We start from the raw sequence: 21160 nt of genomic DNA, 5'->3' as shown, positions 1-21160 counted from the left end.
AAATTAGGGTGTAATCACAGCACTGCATTATTTGTGGAAAAAAACTACAAGCACAGTGCAATGCCTAGGAAAACTATTTTTCCTTTAAATGAGAGAGAAAACTGAAGGGGGAAGGGCTCAGTTAAGCACCTGGGGTTCTCAGGAAAGCTGGGACTACTCAGTCCCAATCTACCACACAAACCCCAAGTCCTTGTGCAGGTCAGGCAGAGCAGCACTTTCTGCACTTCCAAATATTTGAGAAAACAGTTGCAGAGCTCAGTGTCAGTAAAAAAATTAAGTTTTCTAGTACTTTGTCTCAATGTCTTCTGCAGCAAGCTTGTTATACAACTTTCTGGAAGATTTGCTTTAATGGGGTTGTGGGGGGGGGTTGTTGTTAAATTTCTGTGTTGTGGGAAGCTACTGGATTTTCTGCTCTGGGTTTTGAAGCACACTAAAATAGATGCCTGGAAGTTGGATGCAACCTTTTAATTTTGCTATGTCAAAATGATTAATGTTGTTTCAAAGTAGTTACTCATAGGAACACATTCTGCTTATGCTGAACACTGTAGATAAAAATATGCTCTGCAACTTACACATAGGACACTTAAAAATCAGAAATGTAACTATTTTGCCTGTTAGTTTTTTGAACTGGAACTGTGTCACTCTTAATTTCCCCAAACTCTTGGGAACTTGGGATGCTCCGTGCTGCCTCTGTGTTTTGCTTTCACTTAATTGGACAGTCTTCACTTTATATAATTCATCTTATGCAATCAAATGTTTACTTTCCTTATGTTTATCACCGAAGAACTTGGGATCGTTCTGTTACCTCAGTATCTTTTTGACACTGTAAAGGGCAAGAAAACAGTAAAAAAGATGGAGTTTAGTAAAACATCTCTGCATTCTGTGCAATTGTAGGGAGTTGGGAAAAACACTTTGAAATCATGTAGGCAGCATAATGTCTGACTTTTTTCCTCATAGTTTTATTCATACTGGATAAATTTTTTCAATGTATTTTTTTCTAGGATTAACTGGAGTCAACCAAGGCCTCTGTTTTCTTAACTGAAATTTATAGGTTCCATTCTGAGAATTTCAGACAAGGAGAAAACAGTACTTTTTTTTCCCACTTAATTTTTTAATAGTATTGTTTGGACACAGATTTTCTGTAACTAAATGCAAAAGGTAAAATTACACATAGATATGTAGAGAAAGTAGAAATATTCTATATATATTATTCCTTACCAAAGAAAGTATGTTTCCATCCTGGATAATGCTGCAAACAGAAAAGGAAGTTTGGTATCTGTTAGAAGGACAAATATTGGGATCATCTCTGTGTGATTCTGTGATATTCTTATGGAAATAGAATATGTGTATTTTCAATAAACAATGAAGAAAAATCCCAGAGGATAGCCTGTGAGAAACTATGGGAAACACCAATTTATGTAACTTATTTATAATTATTACTGGGAGGGGTGATCTGATAAGTTGTACTTAGAAATTTGTTTTAATGCAGCTGAACATGAGAGAGTCCCGCAGGAGTCAGAGTTTAGATTGTATCTGTAAAATTGGAAAGGGACTTGAAAGTCAATTAGTTAAATTACCTTAGTATGGTTTGGGATGTTTTTGTGGCAAAAAGACAAATGCAGGCTTGGATGACTAAAAGGAAAGTGAAACATAAGTGATAAAGGGGACTTCCAAATCTGATAAGAGCCTTACTAAAATAGTATATCCCATGCCTTCATGAAGGACGTGGAATTATTGGGAAGAACTTAAAAGGAAGGCCACAGGGGTTGTCCCAGGTCCAGAAGAGGGGTGTCCAGATGTGATTTCATGGCCATGTAGAGGTGATGCTGTGCAAGAAAGATACCTAAAAATGAGGGCAGGCATGAGATTGACTTCCTTAGCATTAGAGATACTTTATTTGAAATAATTTGTTGGGAATGAGGAAGCCTCATTTAAGCAATATTAGGGAGGTACAGGTTTATTTTTAAACTGTATTTCAATCCACCTTCTGAAGATTCAGCTTTCCTGACGCAGGTGTGTGTGCTCAGGGTGCCCGCTGTGGTCTTGGGGAGCACAGAGTCTGATGCACGTGCTGGAAGTTCTTCCTTTTCATACCCTGAACATTTTTATGTATTTGCAATTCTGTTGCTGTCTGAAGCCTTGAAACCTTTCAGCCCTGTGTCTGCCCACAGGCATCAGAGAGGTGGGGAAGTGTGGAGGTTGACTTTTGGTTTTGGTTTTTTCCCTTAAGATAATTTCCTACTTGTTTTGTCACTGTTTTCACTTCCTCCTAAAGCATCAAAGATTGGGCAGGGTCTGAGATGATGTCAGAAGATCCTCTTTTGGACCATACTGGTTGATTCTTACTCACGTGATGTAAAGTTAGTTGAAGAGCTTGAGATAAGAAACTCTTTCATTAGGAACTGCTAGGCTTGTTTCCATCTTCTCCTGCACAAGGCTTTCTTGACCTCCTTGGATTATTAGAGCAGACTTTTTGTAAGTAGTTCTCTGTCCTTGCAGGAGTCCTGAATGCTCAATCTCATCTAATTTCAAATTGTGATCTTCAGGAATAATTGTTTTATTTGAAATTTCATCTCAACGCTAAAACATATGGAGAAGCACAGTGGCTTTATGGTGCACTGAAAGGCAGACTGAAGTATTCAGCTGTCCTCTCTGGCCTAAAATTCTTCAAAATACTTAGCAAATATCTGTGTTTCCTGTCTGTTCCATGCTGTTTCAAGCTGCTAGCCCAGGTAAAAGCTCTGGTTGTGAAGTCTGTTCTGTAGAGGGAGATATGTATGTAGCTGAGGAGATGGCCGACTGGATTTAGTGCTACTCTGTGAATATGGATCTCTGTACTTTGAAAGAAACAGCAAAATTTCACTTTAGTGTGGGTAATTCAAATCAGTATATTTTGAGTGCATTAGTATCTCCTAATGAAACCAAATATAGTTCTCTTCAATTCCATTCATTCTGGACCTTATCTCTCCTTCTGATATGTCTCACTAGTTGCCAAGCAACCTCAACAGTAGTTCTGCACATCCAGCAGTATTTAAAAAAAAAAAAAAGTGAGTAGTTGTTGCTGAAAATAAGATGCCTTCTGGTGACATGAATGAAGAGAGCTACGAGAGAAGGAAATGGGGAGTGGTGAGTTTGGAGCTGCTGTTCTGAAAAAGCTAATAATATTCAGCACTTAAGTAGTGCTTTTTATTTTCCAAGCACTAATCAAGCAATCGTAAGATTATTAAATAAAGACTGTTTTTTTCCTTTCAGTGAGTGATGCACAATTATGTTTATGCTTCCGAGAGCAGAGGGCAGGATTTAATCCCAAGAGTGAAGGAGTTTAGTATATGTATTTCTTTCTCTGACCTGTATTGACTTCCCATGTGCAGGTTATCTGGAGGGTTTGGGAAGATTTTTCTTTGTGTGTTTGCTGATACATAGCCAGCACTGTCTATTTATTTAATGCAGATGTGCCTGCAGTGTGTTGGGTTTCAGTAAAATGTTTATCACCTGCAAGGCCTTCCAAACTAGAAGTATGAAACATTGTGTGTAGGTCCTTTATGACTTGATAGTGCTGTAATGCTTATAAAGCAATGAATAGAACTTACTTTTATGCTTTGTCTCCTGTGCAAAATGTGATCTGAGAAGCAAACAAACCACTGAATAGCAAAGGAGATTATTAATGGAAGTGAAAGCTGATTTGGGAAAATTATTCTGGTTTTAGGTTGTTCAAAAGGAAAACTTTGTGTTTCATGTAGACTGACCAAAGCAACATTTTTGAGGATACACTTAAGTTAGAAAGTATCTGAGTTAAGATGGCCATAATTTGAGTTCTTTTTAGTTTAGGACACCATTACCAACGGCTGCCTATATAAAAAGATAATTTTCAATCCTTTAACTAACTCCTAAAAAGCAGTTGTAATTCTAACGTGGGGTTTTTTAAAGCAGGTTCTGACACTGTGAACATTCACTTTCCCTGTCACAGGCTGCCTGGATTACCAAATTGTGTGCCATTAAGAGACAGCAGAGAGTTGGGCTGTCCTACAAGTTCTGGTTTGGAGGACTGTTGGTCCCAGTCACAGTTCAATCCTTTCCTTCCCACTCATTTTTTTTTTCCTGGAGATGGTGGTCTTAAAAAAATGTTTTTTTCCATTTCTGAGAGAGGGTAGTAAAGAAGGGATGTGCTGCAAATGTGTCAGAAATGGAAATGTGTCAATTTATACACAAAGTAGGATGTGTTGTGAGTTACACTCTCCATGTCTGTGGCATACAGATCCACGTGTTGGACATGCTTCCACTGAGGCTTTTTACACACATTTTTACATGCTTTGTGCTCAGCCTGTGGTTACACACTGCATCTCCACATGGGTGTTTTGACACTGTTGAGGATAAAATGAATACAACGAAACAAGATTATATACGAGGTGTTTGCTGTGTGATGCAGATAAACACAAAAAAATGTGGGCTCAGTGTGCAAATCCACAGCTTATCCTTGCAAGGCACTTCCTGCTCTCCTGCTTCCACAGAGGGGAAGGTGTTTTACAGGTAGAGTGGTACTTGGAGCTGTTACTAACAGAACACACACATTTTGCATTAGTCTCTGTGTTCATCTGCATCACAGACCTGAGTGAATGCCTGCCTGAGTGGGTTTTGCTCTGTGTGAGGGGTGGTGAATGATTCTCCAATTGCAGTTGCAGTGAGTCTGAGTCAGCTGGTTGTTGCTTTTAATATGAGGACTAGAAACAATACTAGATAATTCTAGGTTTAAGTTGAATTAAGGAAGGCATACAAAAGAACTATACTTGCAAATGGTTAAAACACAATGAAAAAACATCCCATCGTTATGTAGTATTTTTACCACGTTCAACTTCTAAGGTTTATTTGTGTTGGACTAAAATTTCTTTTGACATTCTGCAGCTAATAGAGGTAATTTAGAGATAGAAAAATAGTCTGTGTGTCTGTGTGTGTGATGTGTATACAAAAACTGTTTGTAGTGGTGGTATTTTTATCCTCATCTTCTAAGAGAAAAAGACCAGTCCTAGTTCATGCTTTTTTTGTAATGCATAAAATACGTGGATTTTGGCAGCTGCCTCTTGCCTCTAGGCTTGTAAGTAGGTTTGTCCATGCAAGATGTGGGTAATTATTATATATGTGTGATGTATTAGTTGCTGCACCAGTATTGCCATGTAAACTTAGTTGCCCTTTTTTATATATATATATATATGTATTCTCTGTAAATCTAGTTTTAAAAGGGTAAATATTATAAACTGGTTGCTCAAGAGCAGCACGCTATAAAAAAAGTAATAAGCACATCAGTAAAAGTGTTGGAGGTAGTAATAAAACTGCACTATAATCCTTCTACCAATTTATTGAACTCTAACTATAGTTATCTATGACAATTAACTGCTGCGTATTGTACATTGACCCTTTGTAAGTAGCTGTATATGCAGTGGTACTCCATGTGGCTTCAGTGCCTTAAACTTTAGGTTTTCAAGCAAAGGTGTCATCTAATTTGATAATACAGTTTGCTTGTTGCTTTTCCCTTTTTGTCCATCTTTCCTTTCAACAAAATAGGACACCCAGTTACTTTGGGGAGAACATCTTTGTCACAAAAATAAAGTATTTTTGCAAAATGAAAGTAAACACATGACTTATTTTAGATTTCATCAGTGTCTTTAAAAGTAGTAATACTGCAAAAGGTGGTAAACATTTAAGCATTGCAATCTCTGCTCCATTGGAACACACAACTCCTGTGCCCTGCTGGGTGTCCAGGGGTGGTTTTGATTCCCAGAGCCGTTTCCATGTGCTGAATGTTCACCAAGAGCTGGCCTGTGTAAGCTCAGGAGTGCAGCTGTAAATACTCCGGCGAGTTGCGTAGCAGATGTATGATACTGTGAGGTGAAATTACAAAGCATTATTTCTCATTAAATGTAAGAGGTCACTCTTAGTCTAACGTTTAAATTTTCTAAATTCAGTCTTCCAGAAGATGATTGTTTATATTTAAAATGTCCTAAAATGTCCTCAAACTGCTGAAGTGTGTTGGAAGTTGAGACGACAGCTTTTTTAATTCAGTTGTTTGTTGCCTTGGCACAGGAGTTTCTATATATTTAGTGAGTGTCCCTGAATTCCAAGAAGATCTTTAAAATGGCAAGCAGTTACGTTTGAAGTTTGGATCTCATGATGTCAATATAGATATGTAGTAAAATATTCCAGGGTGTGGTGATACTTAATCATTAGTGATTGAGACTTGGGGCATTTCCTGAATATTAATGCTGGGTATGAATGTTGCTTGCCTATGGTGAAATTATCACCCAGATACTTCTTCTCTCCCCTCTCTTTTTTTATTGATTGCTAATGCAGAAGGGATAAATGCAGAGCTAGGTCAGACAAATATTCGAAATACTCTGTGAGGCACAGTGCTCAGGACAGAACACTTGTACTACCTTTGTACCTTGTGGATTTCATAATTATCATGTTGCGTGAAAATGGTTATTTTATTTTTTTTTTTCCCTCTAGTGACTTAATCTGTAGTTACACAGCTCAGGCTGTAAGTTGTCAACCAGGATTCCTTCCCTCAGAATCACTTGGTAGAGTCCAGCATTGTCACAAGCTTCTGGTCTTGATGAAGCTGATGTAGAATTTTCTCTAATTGTGTAAGTGTAACTGCCACTAAGGGTAAACTGATACGATGCCACACCTTGGATGTACTTTAGTACTTAATCTGCCCCTTAGGAAAGGATTGACTAGCTCATGTCAGTGCAGTGCTTTATAAAAAACTTACTCATAAAAATGTTTATAGCTAGGTTTACATGATTAATGTTTTTAGAGAAATGTAACCTTTTGCTGCCAACACCAACTGTTAATAACCTACTAAAATGCGTAACTTAAACATTTCATAAATGTGTTTGGAACACACAGCATGTGCCGTTGGTTATGTTGTGTGCTATAGGTCTAAACTCCTGAAAGGTCCCTCTTAATTCCTGAACAAAAGTACAGGAGGAGGTGCCAGCGAATATCATTATCCTGTAGGTACACTGGTGTTATCTGATTTCCAGGTAGTAAATTCATAGGGCATTCCTGCATATTGTTTGCATGTGTTGAAAATACTCTCTTGTATCTGGTGGGAATAAACTTGGTTTATCTTTCTGTGAAACTTTCCACAGAGAAAGAGGTTTTCCAATCCTGTATGTTAAACATTTGGAAGGAAAGCCTCGTCCCTCTTGTAAGTCAGTGATTGCTACAGCAGGGTCCATTCTCCCCTTTTTCCTCCCAGTAGCTGGGAAGTATCTTCTTACCCCGTGGCTGAGAAGCAGCTTCTCTTACTTAAATGAAGAAGTGTTTCATGTAGTCAGTTTTATGTATCTCATAAATAATATATTTTAGAATGTTGTAGATACTGATGATTCACCAAATTCCTTTAATCAAATCTGTGGTACTAAGCACACATTTTCTGTAACAGTGGCATCTGGTCTGCTGAAATTTCTAGGAAGAGAATTTCTAAGAATCAGTTCAACACTAGTTTAGACCACTGGTTTGTGTAGTCCAGTATTATGTGTCAGAAATGGCACTTGGGGAGGATTAGGGAAAAAGTGTAAGAGAGGTTCACTGTGATTCCTCTTCAAGTTCTGCCACTGCCACTTCAGGAACTCCAGGAAGCAAAATTCATAACAAGTTGTGAAGTTAAGTCACATTCAGTATGTTTGTCTGTTTCTTTAAAAAGACTAGTACTTGAATAATCTAAAAAATCCTCATTTTCCTTTTGAAGTTTCAAGTTTTCCTTCGTTTCAAATAGAGTGCAAATCCAGTGAAACAGTTGTGTTGCCTGGTTTAATACCTCTGCATTAGCTGGGTGCCACTGAGGTCAATTAGATTCTGGTAGAACCAAGGTATCTCCAGCTTCTCAGAGCTTTTGCTGGGGTTTTGTTGAACCCATGGTAGCAGCTGATTGGATCAATAATTGTGCCCAAGCAATACTGTTTAAGTAATTTGCAGTGTTACACATACTCTCTTGAGATTATTTTCTTCTCCTGTGTATAAATTTCTCATTCAAACAATATTATTAATATTTAAAGGACCATATGTTGTGAAAGTAATTGGACAGTTATGATGATGTGCTGTATATTCTAACTGATGAGCTAAGTATCAGCAAGAAATTTTTCACATTAATTTTGGCCTAACATTCTCATTCATTACATACTGTCAGCGTGAACTGTGTCTTTTGCTTTTTTGTTATCATTTAGAAATGTCAGGTCAGGGCCAGGACATGATAATTGTGCCGTTGCCACAGTTTGACTTAAATTACAACAATATAACTTCCCTTTTATCAGGGAAATGAAAATTAATGTGCTTATTCAGGTATAATTATTTCCAATTTTAAGCTCAGTAAAAGGTCATTCTTCTTACAGGTTGAGTTCAAATATATGTAGATGTTAAATACAGTGAAGTGAAAGTTTCTTCACATTGTGGCTTCCAGACTTCTTAATAAGAGCTGTTTGGAATTTTTCCAGTTAATTTATGTTGCATTAGGGAAGGCTCTAGTTTGGATCCAGAGTTTGTCCAAAACATCCATGAACCATTCTGGTTCTAAATGGTTCCTTCCTGGTTAAATAAACTCCCTTGGTACTAATGGTGGGGTTCCCTGGAAGTCCAGAATCATGGTCGAGTGTGGCCTGAAAGTGTTTTCCCTTACTATGCATTTTAAGTGAGTGTGCATAATGGGAAATACAATGTCTAGGTAAGGGAACCGTGCATTGTGTTCTCAGATTCATTTCTACAGCTCCTCTGTATCGAAGAAAGACCAAAATAAAATTATTTCAGAAGTAGCAGTACGGAAACTTGAGTTTCTTTCAATAAATTGACTCCAGCTTTTCTGTAAATAGAGCTCTAGATGTCTAAAAAAAGAAAAATAGGTATTTTTGATGTCTTTTAGTTGACAGTGTCTCCTAAACAGCAGGAACATCAGGTAGATGCTGTTGCCTGAAACAATATTCCCTGACACTAGCTGAAGAATTTTGCTGATGGGTTTAATGTGGTGCTGACAGTGTCGGTGCTTGGAAGGAAGTAGGGGTATTTTTGTTGTTGCCTGGTAATATTTGGTGTTTACTTACAAATACTTTTCTTATATCATCTTCACTTCTGGTAGTGCAAAACTTCTAATAGCTGGAAAAGAAATTAAAATATCTTGTATCATATGAAATATAATTATAGAAGTCAGTGTTGATACTTAAAGGCAGCTATTCCCTGATACTTCTTGCTCTCTGGGCCACCAGAGGTAACTAATACAAAAATACCTGAGTTTGGGCTTGTTACCAGTGTGGTGCAGCCTTTGAGACTGATAGTTTTGGTGTCAAGTTGCTTTTGGAGAATTTCTTTACTTATAGATTTGATTCTTTGTGCTTTTGCCTTATGCTTCCTTTTTCCAGTGTTGGCTTTGAAATTCAACATGGTTCATCTCTTTTGCATGGCAGGTTGGTTATAAACAACTTCTGTGTTACTTCTTGGGCTGTTAAGAGAGTAACTTTGCTTGTCTAAGTGTGTCAGGGTATTTGTGTGTAAATACACTGGAACTTTACTGAGCGTATGAGGAAAGTATGCTAACAGCTACAATTTTCATTTAGCTTTGCCGAGTTTAAAGTTTAATTTGGCTTTACTTAGAGACTGCCTTTCTTAAGATCGTAATTTCTTCAAGTGATTTTTCACCCCTGTTACTTTGGAAGACTAAAACGGAGAAAACTTTTTCAGAACATGAAACTGGCCAAAACCACTGGCAATAGCACAAGTAAGGTGCAATGGAAAACTTCTCCTCCTGTAGTTTTACAGTTTCAGGAGACATAAGTGTTGTTTGTAACAACAGGGGATTTGAAAATATTAGAAAACAGATTTTAAAACTTACAGGAGAGTCTGTGCTTCCTTGACTTCTTTGTCTAAAACAATAATCACAGAAGTTTCCCGTGAGCTGTGTAGGAAATGTGAATACTTTGGTTGTTCACTTAACAGATATAAACTATACCTTTTTCTTTTACGTTGAGGGCAGCCTTAACTTGATCTGAATGACCTTTGCTGTAACCAAGCCAGTGTTACTGTACCTCAGAGCTTTAGGGTTGGAACATGCTAATCTAGAGGGGAAAGTTTTGTGTGTCCCTTCCAGTGATGTTCCAGGAGGTGTTAGAACAGCTTTGGTGTCTGCAGAGGGCTCAGTGGCACCAGTGACAGGAGGAGACCTTTCGTAAGAAAAAGCAGGTGTTGGTTTAGACCGACAAGCTTTTTGCTCTCCTGAAATCTTTTTTTAGAAGGATGCTAAGACTTGTGCAAGATGTTCCCTGCTGGATTCCCTGTGGTGAGTCTTGTTTGGTGCTCACAGCAGTGTTGCTTTGTCGTAGCTGGTCTGAGCACTCCAGCTATGGGGGACATTCAGTCCCTGTCTTGAGCCACCTTGAAATTTGGCATGGTCTTGTCTCAGTAAAAATTTAGTAGTAAAATCAGTGGTATGGGGAGATGCAAAATAAATAGCAATGCATTCAGGTTACTTGAGACTGTATGCAAAAGTTCTGATTTTCTGATCCAAGTGCTCTTTCACTGAAACTAACTCACACTGAATTTTGCTTGTTTTAATTCTCGTCATCTCATGGCATAATATACTTGCTTCTTACTACACAGATACAAACCTTTATAAACATGAGGCTGGGTATTGATCTGTGGAGCTCCATGTGAGCGGGTAATCAGGGGTAACAGAGGTGAGTGGTTTATTTCTGGTGGATGTTGGTGGGTTTGCTCTGTTGAGGATTACTTGCTCACTGACACGTGTGCCAGAGGTAAGGGAAGATCAATTAACAGTGATGGGGACTCTGGAAAAAATATTTTAAAACCACCCTGAATAGAGAAGAAACTGCTTTTAATTCCAGTCTGGAGCAGAATTGAAGTGTGTCTGTGTTCGAATGTAGAGTAACAGCTCTGGTTAACCAGTGGATTGCTGGAAGCTGTGAGGACACACTGAAGCTCACAAGATTTTGTTTTAAAGATGGCACAACGTGGCAAAAGTACTGGACATATTAATGTGAAATATAGACAGCCTTAGCTGAGTGTTGTGTATGATGCTGAGGATTTCACTCAGAGCCAAGTACAGCCATGTGGTTTTTTTTGTTTGCTTTGCTTTTGCCTGATATGCTGCTTTAGCCTCCTGAACATCTTTTTGGAGAAAAGCTTTCTTTGTCATAGTTACTCTGAATTGCCTTTTGCAGACACAGTCAGTTTGCCTCCTTTCCCCTATCAACAAGGATTCCAAGCTTGTGCTCACACAGTACTGCTGTGATAGATGTGCACAAGTGAAGTAGAAATACTAGAAGTCAAGGATAAACTCATTTGTTGTACAAAAATAACTGCAAAACACTCTGTTGTGATAACTTACAAAGCTTTTCAAGTTAGAAATTGTCAAAATTATTACTAAAACTGTGAACAGTAGCAGCACTGCAAAATTTGTTTCTAGATGCACTGTTTTAATCAACTGACAATTCTGGCAAAAAGTGGAAACTCTGCAGTAATATAGTTTCAAAGCTTTTTTTTTCTTTTTGGTTGTGTTTAATGGAATTTTTAAGTTCCCTGATAGTGTACTTCATTTGCTATAAAATCCATAAAATAAGCAGTAGTATTTAATTCCCTTGCTGCAGATATCTCAGAGTGCATAGTCCACACAGAAGATATTTGGTTTTGTGTTCTTTCTGCTGCTTGTTTACCAACAAGTAAAAAAAAACCCAACCAATCAAACAAAAGACCAAGAAGAAAATATCTGTAAGGGACTTTTCAAATTGTTCCATTCTGCCCTTTTTTAGAAAATTATTTTATGAAACTTGGTCACATGTTGTGGAGCCATATTCAGATAAAACAAGATCAGGAATTTTCTAGTGCGTGGTTTAGAGATCGAGTAAGTCACCACTGATTTACAGAGGCTCTCCTAGTTAGAAATTGCAGAGCGGGTGTGGGGTTTTGTTTCTTTTTCACATCCTTAATACTGTCTGTATAAAATACTTTAAAGAAATCCTGGTTTTACTTAAAGGTATGTATTTGCAACACCTTATATCTGTACAAAAGGCACGTGCACAGCTTTGAATATCCAAAATAAAAGAGAGGAGTTACTGCACTGTTAAGCCTGTTGCAGTTGGACATGTATAACACAGGTAAGAAAGGCTGTAGTACTGATGTTTGCAAACTGCAACCAGTAGCATGTTATTTAAGAGTGTAGCTAGTAGCTAAATTTTTGGTGTGCTTAACTGATTCCCCTGTTTCAAAGCCAAGTGTGATGGGCAGAGGTGACTCCTGTAACACAGAGCTGTCAGAGAAAAACAAGGGCAAAGTAAAAATTTGTGGACCTCTTGTACATGAGAACCCTCATTGTATTTTATCCTCAAAGACTGTGGAAGAACTTACATCTCTTGAGTTTACATAAGCAGAGCTGGGTTCAGCTTACGGTAAATTTGGATTTCAAAGTGTTTATAACTTAATTGTTCAGTGGGAGAATGCTGTATTTTCTCTGTGTAGCATAGGCCATGCAGCATTCTTAAAGGTTCTGGGCATTCTGGCCCCCATCCATCACAGTACTTAAACCATGAGTAGCCCTATTAAAGTTGATAGAATTACTCATGTGCTTAAAATTAAACATGTGCTTAAGTGCTTTGATGGATTGGAGCCAAAGTTGTCAGCACCTTGCTTTGTTGTGTGCTGTGTTACACCTGCCTCTCCATGCCCTGGCCTGGGTCTTCAAGGGACACATTCTCAGATTTGCTCATTCCAGTATTTAGCTACTCTGTGTCCTGAAATTGCAGTTTATGTGCACAGCCATAGTAAATTCACACACAGTCTGGAACTATAAATAGACAGCTACAATTCTTGAAATCTCTCAGGCCTTGACTAATTTCACAAGATTTTTTTCTGGGTATTTCAGAGGAAACTTTATGCTAAGTCTTTACATGGAAACATGATGTCTGTAATGTTTTTCAGAAAACTATCTTTCTACTGAAATCTGTATTTTAATAACGTGTGCAATAGAAGTCACCATTTAGGTGCAACAGCACATTCTTAAGAACTACTGTGAACTTGAACTTCCCTAGAGCTGGGATCAGTAGGGCCTGTTCTAGTTTCTGCTAATAATGCTGAGTCTTGTAAGCATTTAGGCAATTCTGTAAGACATACGAGCAAAGTTGCATATACCTGACATCTCTATCTTTGAAGGTAACTGTGGAAATCTTCCTTGATTCAGACTTTGTCCATGGTAAAAATTCTGGATTTAATGGCTGTGAAGAAAAGACTCAATTCAGTGAAAGTAGTTCAACACTGTCAGAAAGTGTGGTGAACAAAACATTTAATGTTAATATCTCTCTGAAGTCTTAACTTTCAGTGACAGCTGCATAGTTTAGTAAACATTTCCTTTGTTCCTGTCCAAATAGTTTCCCCTGTTTTTTGGGTACTGAATGTCTACATCCCCTGCCTTAACTGCTTTCCTATTCAGATTGTCGTTCTGAACTTAGAAGCTACCAATACTAAATCCTACAGCATTTATAAAATGTTAAGGGTTTGGGTCATTGAGAGTTTAATGGAATTTTTTAGAAGTACCAGGGGGAAAATGGTGAAATACTTTAGGTAATTGCTTTTTATTTGAGTGAGGCAAAAAACTTTGCCTTTTGTCACTGCGAGAGGCAACCACCTTCCAGATTGTCTGCCTACCATATCACACACCAGAAGTGTTTCAGATGATAACAGAGATCATAACCACTTAAAAAAAAAAAAAAATCAACTGTTTTCCACCTGTCTCATCAGTGTCTTCCCTACTGCATTGCATCCTGCTTTGGCTGGTCTGTGTTTACACTTACTTGGCATCCAGTGTTCCAGCCATTTTTATTTTAGGGCTTCTTTCCATTTAATACTGGCACTTAGCCAGCTGTGTACTTTTTCAGCTTTAAGCAGCACTGAGGTCATCAGCCATTATAGGAGCTATTCCTCTCATTCTTGTGCACAGGGACGTGATCGCCTTCTTTTCAAAAGCTTCATACCGAATCCTGGCTGAAGAAGTTACTGGAATGCAGGCATTTACAAAACAGTTTTAGAGCAAATGACACTTGTAGGACACTCATCAAATCGATGTTTCAAAGGTTAAACAAAAGTGCCTCGAAAGTGAGAACTGAGGTGAGAACAGGAGCCCCCCATAACGCTGCTGTTACCTGCCTGTGTTTGAAAGCAAAGGATGGAGTGAACAGCACAGCAAACGGCCCAGATTTAACAGCAGGTGCTGTTGATCCATGTGTATGCACTGCCTGGGCACTATATACTCACACAATAGTTTTTTTTCTGGGCATGCAGAGATTGAGGAGAACCCAGGAGGCTGGTTCTGCTCTGAGGGATGGCTGTACAAGCAGACAGCCTGGAACAACAGAGGGGACATCCCAAGAGGTGTCTTGTGCTGCATTTCGATGCTGCTGCACAGTTGGGCAGAAGTGTTTAAAAAATTGGATGGGCAATGGACACTTCCTTTATTCTGTGTTGATAATGGCTACAATCACAATACTTAAATAAATAATTAAAAAGGTTTCTGTGCTTCCTGACAGCCGTTTGATTGTCTCAAAGCATTGAATTGTGCAAGGCAAGATGATTCAGCAATTTGACTTGAGTCCTTTGGTTCCTGCCGGTTCTGAGGTGTCCTTTCAGACCAGAAAGGAATCACAGTGTCCTCTGAAGACTCTACAGCCTTGTTAATTATTGTATCAAGTGTCTAGAGAGAATGCTAAACTTCTGAGGACACCTTTTACAGCAATATGCTTTAATTACCTGTACTAAGAGCAAGAAAATGACACTGGAGTGTTCCCCTCTGAATGCCTAGGGAGCCACAGGCCAGGTTTGCAATATACAGAGGTGTTTAATTGCACAGCAGGAACTAAGGGGCCTTTGTCAAGCTCATACATCACAGAGCTCTTTGTGAACAATTCTATTTTCATCCCTTACCTAAACTATTGCTAGTTAATTAGTTGAGGTAAATGGAGCAGGATAAGCAGAATTATGCTTCTTAGTATTGTGTCTATGATGGTCTCTTTGTGCCACTAAAAGGTATAAAGGGACTGTAAACCAGTTAAACTGGTTTTATGTGGGAATTTGCGGAGCTGAAGGGGAGCCTCGAGGTGGCTTAGAGCCAGAATAGCATCTTTGTGCCATATCCACCTGGGCAGGTGGTATGACCAGGGTGCCACGTGCCTGCTGCCAGAGTCCTGGAACTTCATCAGGAGCAAAGTCTGCCCACAACCAGTCTTTACATCAGAATATCCATAGAGGCAAAATAAAGTTACCCTTTAACCTTTGCACTTTGGGTGTCAAAGGGAGCAGAGATAAAATAAGCCTAAAAATGGAGTTTATTAGGTTTATATTCAGGGATGCCTTTTTTAGAGTTTGATATAATTTCATTGTGGTACCATTCCCAAAGATGAGAAACAGATCGCACCCTAGCCCCTAACACTGCAGTGTAAATAATGATAAAAAATAACAAGATTTCTGCTTTCACAGAGCTGTGATGTGGTTTTTTTTAATCAACACTTCAGTTATTTGTGTTTCTTGACTTTTAACTCGGAGAATGGTTCTGTCATTCCATTAATAGAAGGTATCTCTTTGTGCTTATATTTCTTATGTTCATGTGTTTATGGCTGCATAGTAAGATATGCATGTAACTCATGGAGATAAATATTGCAATGTATTAGAACAAGCAGTGGTAAAACAACTGACAGTGCTTTTCACAGTCTTTAAAAGGGAACTTGTGGAAGCCCTTTTTGCATTGTCCACTCAATACATTGCATCACATATTGTGTGAGAAAGTGATTATGCTTCAGGGGGTAATTGAACTAAGTTCTCCCAAATAATTTAGGTCACAATTAGATCTGTCCAACATAATCAATTTTTAACTGCATCTTTAATTCAAAGTGTATCACAACAAAATTATTCAGCCTGTTGGGTTTTTCTTTTTTCCAAAAGGTGTTACTTATTTACAGAGAAAGCAAATAGTTTATCCTCATAGCTGTCCTTTCTCTAATATTATTTCCTGTCACAGTAAATCATGTCTGGTAGCTGGATGGTACAATTTGCTGATAGCCAGAATCTCAGAGAAATAAGCCCAAGAATCTTCCAAGTGAAGTCGATGCTGGGGTGGGGGAAAAGGTGGAAGGAAGAGCATAATGGTAGGGAGGAGAAACTGCTCTGCAGGACGGGTCTGGTGCTTCCAGGGAGATGCTCAGCACCTGTGTGGTCAGAGTTACCAGCACACACTGACTGTAAAGTGCTTTAGGGTGCGTTATGTCAGCTTCCTGTGCCTTGGGTACCATTTCATTTTATCAGGTGCTGACCAAGAGCAAAGTATTAACGTGGTTAGAAAATCTCTTTCAGCTTCACTGCAAGTGAGGACCCAAGTAAATCCTATTTCCTGTTATAAGCAGTACAGAGTTATTGCTGTGGAGCTGCTCTGAGGCAGCTCCTGCCCCATGGCACTGCAAGGGTTTGTCTTTTCTGAGCTTGAACAGTACAAACCAGAAAAATCTCTTTGAAACTGGCAGAATTACTGAGGTATCTCAGCAGTGTGATACAAATGGTCTTGAGTTTGCAGAAGATATGTAGTGGGTTTTGCTATTGCATTTTAGTAGTTTTGTCTGTAAAATTGGTACTTTGTCATAGGTCTAAGATGAATTATTTCAGCTTCACTCTGAATACCCTAGGCAACTATTTTCCCCCATTTTCAAGTGCCTCTAACTTGGCCTCTGCCCTATTTGCCGTTCTAGCTGTTACATTTGGAGGTAATTGCCATGTTCTGTTAGAAATAACCCAGGCTAAACCAAATTTATCTTTTAGTTGAATTGTAAAGTACTGCAAGATTTTTGTAGTGTGGGTTGGTAGCAAAACTTAATTGAATTTCCTTGCTCGTGGTCTTGTGTCTGAAAATCTTGACTGCACAGCTCTGGTTCTCTGAGGTGGATTGGCAGGTAGTGCTCTTAGCTTCCATAAGGTTCAGTAAATAAATTTTAATGCAGATTTTATGGAATATTTATTAAATCCATCAGCATGTTTCACTGCATCAAAGACACCGTATTTAGATGAATAGGCATGTTTAAATCCCACGTGTGTATGAAGTACATGACTGCCTGTCAAAGAACTGAATTGTGTTTTATAACAAAATTACCTATTAAGTTTTCATTGGCTGTCAGTCTGTAATTGATGGGCTTTTGAAGGTGAGCAGAAAGGGACAGCCCGTGGCTGCTTCCCTGGGCATTCATGTTTATTGGCAGTACCTGAAAGCAGGGAGATGCACCTGTGTGAAACACAACAATGTCATTTTCTACCATAAAAAGTCAGAGGCAAATGAATTGCTTTGTAAGATTTTGATTCTGGCTCTTCCACTTGCAAATTGACTCATTGACTGCAGAGCTTTGCCTGGGGAAGGGAAGCCTTGCCCTGCTGTAGTTGTTATGTCAGCAAGTTCAAGAGTCAGCGAAGTTTGACTGTTTCAGAAATAAAGGTAATTTATGCATTACACCAATCCCTGAAGGTGATAGAGGCTGGGCTGTTTACAGCCTTGTAAATGAGACAAAGGCTCTGTATTAACACTCTGTGACTAATATGGCCTATTAAAATAGTCTATATATTCTCCAGAACTGCAGAACTTTCCAAGGTTTCCTAACCTGTCAGCACTGACCAAAAAAATTCAAATTTCTTTGCTTTTAGGAATTAGATTAATGGCGTAAAGGTATCGCATCATCCCTGTCCATCCATCTGTGTCCACCCCCAATTCTTTAACAAGTTTTGTTCTGACGGTTCCATTTCAGAACCCTTTTTTAAAATTATTTTCCTACCTGTGAGATGCTTAAGGGTTCAGGGTGAACTGAATCCTTATCCTCTGGAATGTTGTTTTTAAACTTTAAGTATTTTTTCCAAGTAATGGTTATTCATATTATCTGTAAAGTAAACAAGAAATGAACATTAAATTAGTTTGCTTTCTGATAATCTGTTTGTTAATGTGTTCTCAGACTTTATCAAATTTTATGCAAAGTAAAAATGTTGCTTTTTTAATAGTAAAGCTCAACCACAGGTGGAGAAGTTCTTTACTAAATTCTGATTAGGTTGGTTTTCAACGAATATTTGATTTTTCTGACCTTTGATGTCATTCTAATTTAATGTTACTTGAATTAAAATGTCATCTTTTTTTATAGTGCCTAAAATAGACTTTATTAGTTTTCCTGAAAGCTATGTGCAGCTTTGCTTTGGCCCATTTAAATATTGAAAACAGCAGGATTTGAGATTTTTCTTCTAATCCTCAACTAATAGAGTTTAATGCTTTGTTTGGCCTACCTTGCACAGCCTAAGCAAAAGTTTTAAACAAGATTAAAAAGATGACCTTATTAACCCATGGCATCTGAAGATACAGAACAGGCCTGCAGAGACATCAGTCATTCCTTAGCCAGGAGAGCATTGGTGCCATCCCCAAACTACTCAGGATGTTCCAGAGGAGAACATTTTGACAGCCCAACTTTTTTTCTTTTGTAGTTTTGTGCCAACACCTGGGAATAAGAAATTAAAAGGGAAATAATCTGTTTCTAAGTTTAGAATAGTCAGTCTTTGTGGTTGTGGAAAATAAAAGTTTGAGTACTTCTGGAAATTTGAGGTGCAACCTGGCTGGGATTTATTTTAAAAAAAAGGGATGTTGCTTTTGTGTGCTGTACCTTGTTAGTCCCCGAATAAAATGAACGTCATCTTTTTGGGTATTTTTTTGTGAGAAGTTAGAGTTATTTGTAAGCTGCTGTTGGATGGGTGATTGATGAACATGCTGACTCCCAGAAGAATAAAGTGTCTCATTGTCATGGAAAGTTTATGCCTAGTAAACATTACAAAACACAAAACGCTGTGATACATTCACTGCTGTGTAATAAGATTCCTTGTTTACTGGGTAGGCTATAGGGCCATGGCAACAACACCAGAAATAGGAACTATGAGTATCCTTGTTGTAAAGATGATGATGGTTATCAAGCAGTTTGTTAATTGCTGGAGGTTAACGTTGCTCCGTATTCATTATCACTTAGTAGTGAGAGGATCAGCCAAGAGGTGTAAATGTGGAAGTTTGACTGAAATCTTTAATTAAAATAATGAGATTTATAGAATGGCATGGAAGAGTCAGGTCAACGTGCACCTCACTGATGCTTTGAGACAGTTAATAGCAAGTGTTCCAGGGAGTAGAGCATAACAAGACTTTGCTCAAAAACAATGCTAACTTCCTAAACTTCTCTTTTTCTAATGATATTCCAAACCAAAGCAAAAAGAGTGATGATGCTGTAAAAATACTGGTATCTTGCTTGGCTTTCAGCATATCAGTTGCCCTTTTGATCTAAACAGCGCAGAATCTGGATACATCTTCATTTGAAGTTCAAGATCCAGCTGAAATTTGGAGGCACAATAAAGCCAGACAAATTGCTTACACTGTCGTTGATAAACACTTCCTGCTTTCATACCATTATTTACATATTTTTAATAATTAAACATGATTTTTAAAAACTGAAAGCGGATGGTGGTTTTGCAACCATATGTGCGCTACTGAGGGAGAGAGTATTTGTGCACCCTACGTCTTGGTTGTGGAATGGAGAGTTTGTCAAGACCTGGGGCAATAGAAAGCATTGCAGTTAGGAAGGAAGAGGGTGAAAAGCCCTCAGTTTTTCCTCTCATATCCTGTCTTAATTTATTTTCCTTAATTTGGTGCTTTTGGCCTTTCTTGGCTCACTGCCTTGTTCTCATCAGTGGTGCCAAATCTCTAAAAGCAAAAAACTGGTAATCTTCAGGAATAAGGTGGTCTGTAAGTAGGTAAAGAAGTGTTGGAAAACATAGAATTTTCACCTGATTATTGATCATTCAGTTCTCTCTCTGCATCAAGCTTCACTGACCTTCCTATCCCTGCCCCAAACTCCTGAGGACATGTGGTCAGTGAGGAGCTGATGTTTCGGGATAATCACATTTGTGTTTGTTGGAGTTGTGCTGCTGATTAAGACACGTTCCCTACACAGCAAAGCCTTCCTGAACGAGATGATCTGTGCTGCTGCTGTTTGCTTCCCCTCTGCAAGAGCAGCGCTTGCATTGCAGTCGTGCTGTCACAACCTGGGAAGGTACAACCAGATCCTCCACACCTCTGCCTAAAAGGCAGAATAACATGGGGCTGGCATGGTGCTGTTTTCCTTGACCCTGTCTTTTATAAAAACTGCCTTCATTTTTCATTTGGTAGCCAAAATTCCCACCACTCCTGGATGTCTGTCTGCCTTGTTATTGGAGTAGTATTTTTTTTTCCTGCTGTTCTTCTGCATTCTTGATTGGTGAATATGCTTTCAGTTTCATTTTAGTTTTTGACTGTGAGTAATTATAGAAAGGCAAAAGTGATAAAAAGCATTTGTAATATGCTTACTGAATTAACTCACTAAAATGAGGTTTTCAAGCCGGAGTCTGTAAGCTGAAAGTGTGAGTTACTATTTTTGAAAGGGTAAAAAAAGGAAATGCTCTTGGTACTTCATAATCTCTGGGACACTGTGCTGGAAAATGTTAGTTTTCAAAACGAAAAAAAATTTAAATGTTGATATAAATATTCCATAATCAAAGAGTTCTGGAAAAGCAGTTCAGTAAAGATTAAAAGGTCACTTAGACAGTTTAGCTGGCTTTTTTTAGTAATTACATGGCTAACTCTGTTTACCTCAAAGTAGTGATTTTACGCTGTGTACAGCAAGAAATTATTAATGTGAAAAATTTTATCATAGTGCTTTGCAATTAGGTTACAGTTTACAGGCTCAGTGCTAGCAATACTTTTAGGGTGCTAATTCCTGGTTATACCAAATGTTTGATCATGCATTTCATTTGCTTGCACTGTTCAGCATTGAAATTAACTGGTGTCAGATTTGACACAAAATGCAGTACAAACGAGCAGAGGCAATGGTTTGCACTGTCCTGCTCCAACCTGTTGGGCTGCAGTTAATCCCAAATGATAGTGCTCATTCCAAATGGTTTTCCAGCCTACTCCTCTGTTTGTAGTCAAGAGGTAATTTTGTATACTTGGTTAACCCTTTGCTGGTTATGTGTCACATCCAGACTATTTGAATGTCTTGTGTCAGGTTGAGTTCCCTGCTCTAGCTTGTTCTGC

General features: G+C 38.4%; 1 protein-coding gene across 2 annotated transcripts in view; it reads left to right on the top strand.

Annotated features, from left to right (window-relative positions):
• Positions 1-21160, top strand: part of GNAS (GNAS complex locus) — a 132339-nt gene that overhangs the window by 62920 nt on the left and 48259 nt on the right. The gene's annotated exons all lie outside the window — the stretch shown is intronic.

Source organism: Corvus moneduloides, chromosome 17 (assembly GCF_009650955.1).
Source record: "Corvus moneduloides isolate bCorMon1 chromosome 17, bCorMon1.pri, whole genome shotgun sequence".
Lineage (NCBI taxonomy): Eukaryota > Metazoa > Chordata > Aves > Passeriformes > Corvidae > Corvus > Corvus moneduloides.
This window is presented reverse-complemented; position numbering and strand designations above follow the sequence as displayed.